Source organism: Mesoplodon bidens, assembly GCF_964165515.1.
Source record: "Mesoplodon bidens genome assembly, chromosome: 7".
NCBI classification, from domain to species: Eukaryota; Metazoa; Chordata; class Mammalia; order Artiodactyla; family Ziphiidae; genus Mesoplodon; species Mesoplodon bidens.
The window spans coordinates 26,933,000-26,938,863 of record NC_138164.1 but is presented as its reverse complement, the minus strand read 5'-3'; the positions used below and the strand labels follow the sequence as shown (position 1 = coordinate 26,938,863).

The 5,864-nt window shown below is 44.0% G+C and overlaps 1 pseudogene across 1 annotated transcript; it reads left to right on the top strand.

Annotated features, from left to right (window-relative positions):
* Nucleotides 1-3,781: 3,781 nt before the first annotated feature.
* Nucleotides 3,782-5,044, top strand: LOC308619743 (putative G-protein coupled receptor 45; annotated as a pseudogene). Its single transcript has one exon. The product of its transcript is annotated as a putative G-protein coupled receptor 45 (transcript).
* Nucleotides 5,045-5,864: the final 820 nt, after the last annotated feature.

Below are 5,864 nucleotides of genomic sequence, written 5' to 3'. Positions count from 1 at the left end.
AATGAACTCATTTACAAAGCAAACAGACTCACAGACTTAGAGGATGAACTTATGGTTACCAGAGGGGAAAGGTAGGGGAGAGGGATAGATTGGGAGTTTGGGTTTGACATATACATACTGTTGTATTTAAAATAGATAACCAGGAAGGACCCACTGTATAGCACAGGGAACTCTGCTAAATAATCTGTAATAACCTAAATGTGAAAATAATTTGAAAAAGAATATGTACCTATATATGTATAACTGAATCACTTTGCTGTACACCTGAAACTAACACAATATTGTTAGTTAACTATACTCCAATATAAAATAAAAAATTTTAAAAAGAATTATATTGATTAACACTGTTGATCAAATACACTGAGGACTGGGAATTGGTTATTGTATTTAGCAATGTGCAAGTTATTTGTTACTTTGAGAATAACAAATAGAAGAATGGGCATGAAAACCTGATTGAAGTGGGTTCAAAAGTGAATGGAAGGAGAAGAAATGGAGTATAGGCAACTCTCTCAAAGAGTTTTGTTATACGTAACACAGCACAATGCCTCAGTAAAAAGCTTCCCACTCTCCTTGGTGGAAATGGGATGCAACCAAATCAGCTGCCCTGACTGATATAGGCTTCTTTTTCTTAAGAAAAGGACAGATGTCATATAAATTTCAGCAGCAATTCATTTTGTGAAGTCTTGGAAGACAGAAAATATAATCACACTAACACTTGAAAAATAACACTTTTCTTTAAAAATGAAGAGGGTTATCTATCTGTTAATTTCAATTCATTCATATTGACACCAGATGGTCTTATAATAAACTATTCCTTTACTCTCTATATAGGTGAGGCGAGCCAGTCCTAAGTAGTAGTAGTGTAATAATATTAATATTAGAAGAAGAAAAAGAAACATTCTCTGTCTAATCTTAAAAAAAATTTTTGTACATATGAAATAAGCACTATTGTCAAGGTAATTGATTCTTGACTATCTGAAATACAGAAACAATAAAATCTGTCTATTGGGTTCAAATTCAAATGTAATCTGTCATTGTTATTATCAAATATTCAAAGCTTTACCAGAAATCAAAGTAAAAGCAGCTAAATATATGCTTAGTATTCATAAATGAGTCTTCAGATCATAGTACTTAAACTGATCAAAATAACCAGAATTTGATAGTATAGGAATAATTAATTTGATAATTATAATCACTTATTTGGATTAATGATGTTATGATTTCATCAGTTTTAAGCAAGGAGAGATTTTGAAGGTGGAAAGAAATAATTAATAGATTTTGATCAATTCAGTGATGCTATCAACTGTCAGCAGGATGTACAAAATATAAATTTTTGCTATCGTTGTCAATATAGTTGCTTTCCACATGATTTATTTAATAGTAATGCCACATTTAAAAATTTCAAAATCTGTAAGATCATGTATTATATTATAGTAGTTGTCAACTTTCTTTCTAGATAAATAATAAAAGTTTTGGTTTTAGTGTATATAATTCCTAACTCTTCACAAGTCAATGTTTTACTTCTCTTGAGACTTAAGATTTTTTGCCCAAGAACTATGGACTGTTGCATCCTTGAAAATACTATATAATGTTTACTTAAGACTAAATGACTTCTCTTTCACATTCTCCTATCCATTATCTGAAGGAAAATGGAACAAAGTTGAGCCAGTTTTCCTTTCCTTTTGAATGCTTAGGTTGAATTCTCTGAAAACTTGTATGCATTTAATGGGAGGTTAGACTCAAGCCCATGTAATACCAAGGTGGGTTTAAAGTAACAGTTGTCAGTATTTAAATGTTTCCTTCCAGGAACAGAAAGCAAGAGCCCAACTCCACACCCCTCAGAGAAATTGATTTATCAGCATAAATTCTTGGCTTTGCCAGTATGGAATTTCAAATTATTAAAGAAGCACATCACAGTTAAATGCTTCTTACAGAAAATGTATAGGGCAATAGAAAAAGTGAGTCATTTGGTATGACCCATGCTAGTTTACAAAATGTGTGATCTATATGAAATAAATAGTAATGGAAAATTAAATGTAGTATGTATATAGAGTTAAATTATGTTTTTGTGTGTGTGTGTGTGAGGGTAATACACCAATTATTAAGTATCTTTTACCAAATACCTACTTTTCTAAAGTTGAACATATTTATGCATTTTATTTTTCTCAATTTTTATAGAAAAAAATGATATTGTATTGTCTTATTTTTTCAAGCAACTGAAAATCCAAGTGAAAGAAAATGTTCCCCTCTTACAATGGATGCACACCAAAGTTACAAGTATTTACAAAGCAACTATCCATGAAAACCAGCTGAAGATTAGCAGAAAAGATTTTTCGCAGCCAAAGATATAAAGGAGGAACCACAACAAGAAGTGTGGGAGAGGCCGACCCACACCCCAGGATAGGCAATGCTCAAATGAGAGGAATCACATTTGCAGAGGTTCTTCACAAGGAGTGGTGAGTCTCAACCCCACATCAGATTCCCCAGTCCAGGGTGCCTGCACAGGGAAGAAGAGCCCCTAGAACATTTGGCTTTAAAAGACAGTGGGGCTTGCATGCAGGAGAGACAGAGGACTATATGCCACAGACACTCTGCTTTTAAAAAGCATGCACAAAATCTCACATGCTCTGTATCCCAGCACAGAGGAAATAATTTGACAGGAGTCTGGGTCAGACCCATTAGTTGACCTTGGAGAACGACTTGGAGAGGCAAGAAGCTACTAGGACTCCCACTGGAGACATAAACACTAGTGGCAGCCATTTTTGGAAGTTTGTTCTACCATAAGGACACTGGTGCTGACAAGGCAATTTTTTTTTTCGTCTGTGTTTGATCTTCCTTGCTGTGGGCAGGCTTTTCTCTAGTTGAAGCGAACAGGGGCTACTCTTCATTGTGGTGTGCAGGATTCTCATTGCGGTGGCTTCTCTTGTTGCAGAGCATGGTCTCTAGGCATGCGGGCTTCAGTAGCTGTGGCACATGGGCTCAGTAGTTGTGGCGCACGGGTTTAGTTGCTCTGCAGCATGTGAGATCTTCCTGGACCAGGGTTCAAACCCATGTCCCTTGTATTGGCAGGCGGATTCTTAACCACTTCACCACCAGGGAAGCCCCAACAGCATCCTTTAAAAGTGTTTATCTGGGGGGATAGTGTCTTCTTTTTCACCAGTGTTTCCAAAAGTAACATTCTAGCAGCACTACAGTTGTCCAAAGTGTTACCATTAAGGGAAATTGGGGGAAGGGTACATGGGTCTTGCTGGATTATTTCTTAAAACTGCATGTTACTCCACACTTAAACAAATAGCAGCGGCATCAACTACCATTTATTCACTCAACAGAATTTCTGTTGAACATCTTCTCTGCTGGGGACACAGCAAACCACACAGACAAAACCCTGCCCTCATGGAGCTGGCTCTCTACTGGGGGTTGCCTCATCCAAAGCTTCACTGGATCAGGCTGTTTATAATTCAAGTTATAAAATACATGCCGATTATGGAAATGTTGATTACAAATTCTGGTTCCCCACAAAGTAGGTCTGATCAGGTTTCCTGGGTTACATGACAAGACTCGTCGTATTTGTGAAGACCAAGCCTTTTCCCCATGTGGTATAAGTGAGTCGGCTCCTCTCTGATGTTTAAAATACCTGTAAAAGGTAAAAACTGCTCTATTCAACCCATGCTTGGAAGGTCTAACCCCCTTCTCTTTCATGCTTCTTTGCAACAGGCCAGTGAAAGCGTCCAAGTAGAAAGCTGCAGACACAGTCGGTTATCACGGAAATGGTGAGGCTGTGATGAATCGCAAATCCCAGCCAGTTTCTCCCAAAGAGGGAGGCTCCTCCCAGCCCTTGCAGTGCCCTCCAGATCCAAGACAACCAGGAGAGAAATGCAGCCAGCTGAAAGAACGCGGCAGCCCCTGAAGCGCTGAAGCCCCTTCCTCTTCTTTCTGCCCCATCTCCAGGATTTCCTCCATTATGGCCTGTAACCGCTCGTCCATTGAAACCTACAAATACCTGCTGCCCAAAGGGAGCCACGCAGCGGGCTCCCGGGCACCCCCTTCACCTGCGCCCTTCAGGATGTCTCTGGCAATCCTCATGATGCTGATGATCGTGGTGGGGCTCCTCGGCAACACCGTGGTCTGCATCATCGTGTACCAGAGGCCGGCCATGCACTCCGCCATCACCCTGCTGCTGGCCACGCTGGCCTTCTCGTACATCATGCTGTCCTTGTGCTGCATGCCCTTCACCGTCGTAACTCTTCGGGGTCTCTCGGCCGCGCTCTACTGGTTGTTCATCCTGGAGGGCGTGGCCATCCTATTCATCATCAGCGTGGACCACTTCCTCATCATCATCCAGTGTCAGGAAAGGCTAAACCCCCACAGGACCAAGGTGATCACCGTCGTGTCCCAGACGCTGTACTTCTGTGTCTCATCCCTGTCGCTGGGCGACTGGCCGCAGGTGGAGGTGCCGGCGTGGGCCCCACAATGCGTGCTGGGCTACACTGAGTTGCTCTCCAGCCGCACCTAAGTGATGACGCTGGTGGGTGCCTTCTTCGTGACCTTCGCCGTGATGCTCACCTCCTACCTGGGCATACTGCACACAGTGCGCAAGAACGCCGTGTACGTGCACAACAAGTCCGACAGCCTGGACCTGCAGCTGCTGACCCCCACCGGCCTACGGCGGCTCCAGTGGCAGTGGCAGGTCAGCCTGGACCTGAGCTTCAAAACCAAGGCCTTCACCACCATCCTGATCCTCTTCGTGGGCTTCTCGCTGTGCTGGCTGCCGCACTCCATCTACAGCCTGCTGTCTGTGTTCAGCTGGAGGTTCTACTGCGGACACTTGTTCTACACCACCCGCCTCTGCATCCTAGAGCTCAGCTACCTCAAGTCCGTCTTCAACCTCATCGTCTACTACTGGTGAATCAAGAAGTTCCTCGAGGCCTGTCTAGAGCTGCTGCCCCAGACCTTCCAGATCCTCCCCAAAGTGCCTGAGCAGATCCAGAGGAGAATCCAGCCGAGCACCATCTACGCATGCACCGAAAACCAGTACTGTGTGTAGGGGAGAGGCAGTTAGCCCCACCCCCAACCCCCAACCCCGCTGCCCCCCACTCAGCTTCCTGGGACTTCTGTGCAGTCAGCACTTGGTGGGGCCTCTTAAGTACAAAGGGACTTATTTGTTACCAGGTGAGCTGTTGCTCCCAAGTTTGCACCATGAATTATTTTTGTTTCTCGCTGAGGGTCTGATGGAAAGTGGTCGGTCAAGACAAAACGGGAAAGGGGTGGGTGATGAAGGAGTTGGGCCAAACCTTAGGGAGGAGAGGGGAACAGAGAGGGAGGTTGGCTGCGGGGCAGGAGGAAAGCTCTGTCTAAAGAGTTCCCTCAAGACCTGCCTTGGAGATACCCGTAGTGCCATGTTCTGATGTGAGAAACCCAAGTAGGTTCATCGCTGGGTCATCAATCACTACTGGGCACCAGCATTCTTCAGAGGCATTTGTGTCTGTGACATATGTTGTGGAAACTTGCATGGTTCTTTACATTGGTCAGATGTGCATTTCGGACGATGCCAAATCACGCTTTCTATAAACCAAAGTCACACGGGAAGCAGAGGAGCTCCTGGGCTTTTCAGCTCCCCATGTGACACACGGGAGGCCTTGGTGGATCGAAACCGAGAATGTTTGGGGGCAGCTCAGCTGAAACAATAAGCACCCCAGTGCACATCCTCAAACCTCCTCCCTGGACTGTCCCACCCGGCCCCTCACCCTGAAGCCTGTCACCTCCCTGCCTGCCGTGACAGCTCCCACCCCTTTTCTCTTTCTCACCTCTGGTCCCCAGGCCCCCCTTCTCCTCATTCCATCTGTCCCTATGAGCAGGAACCACAC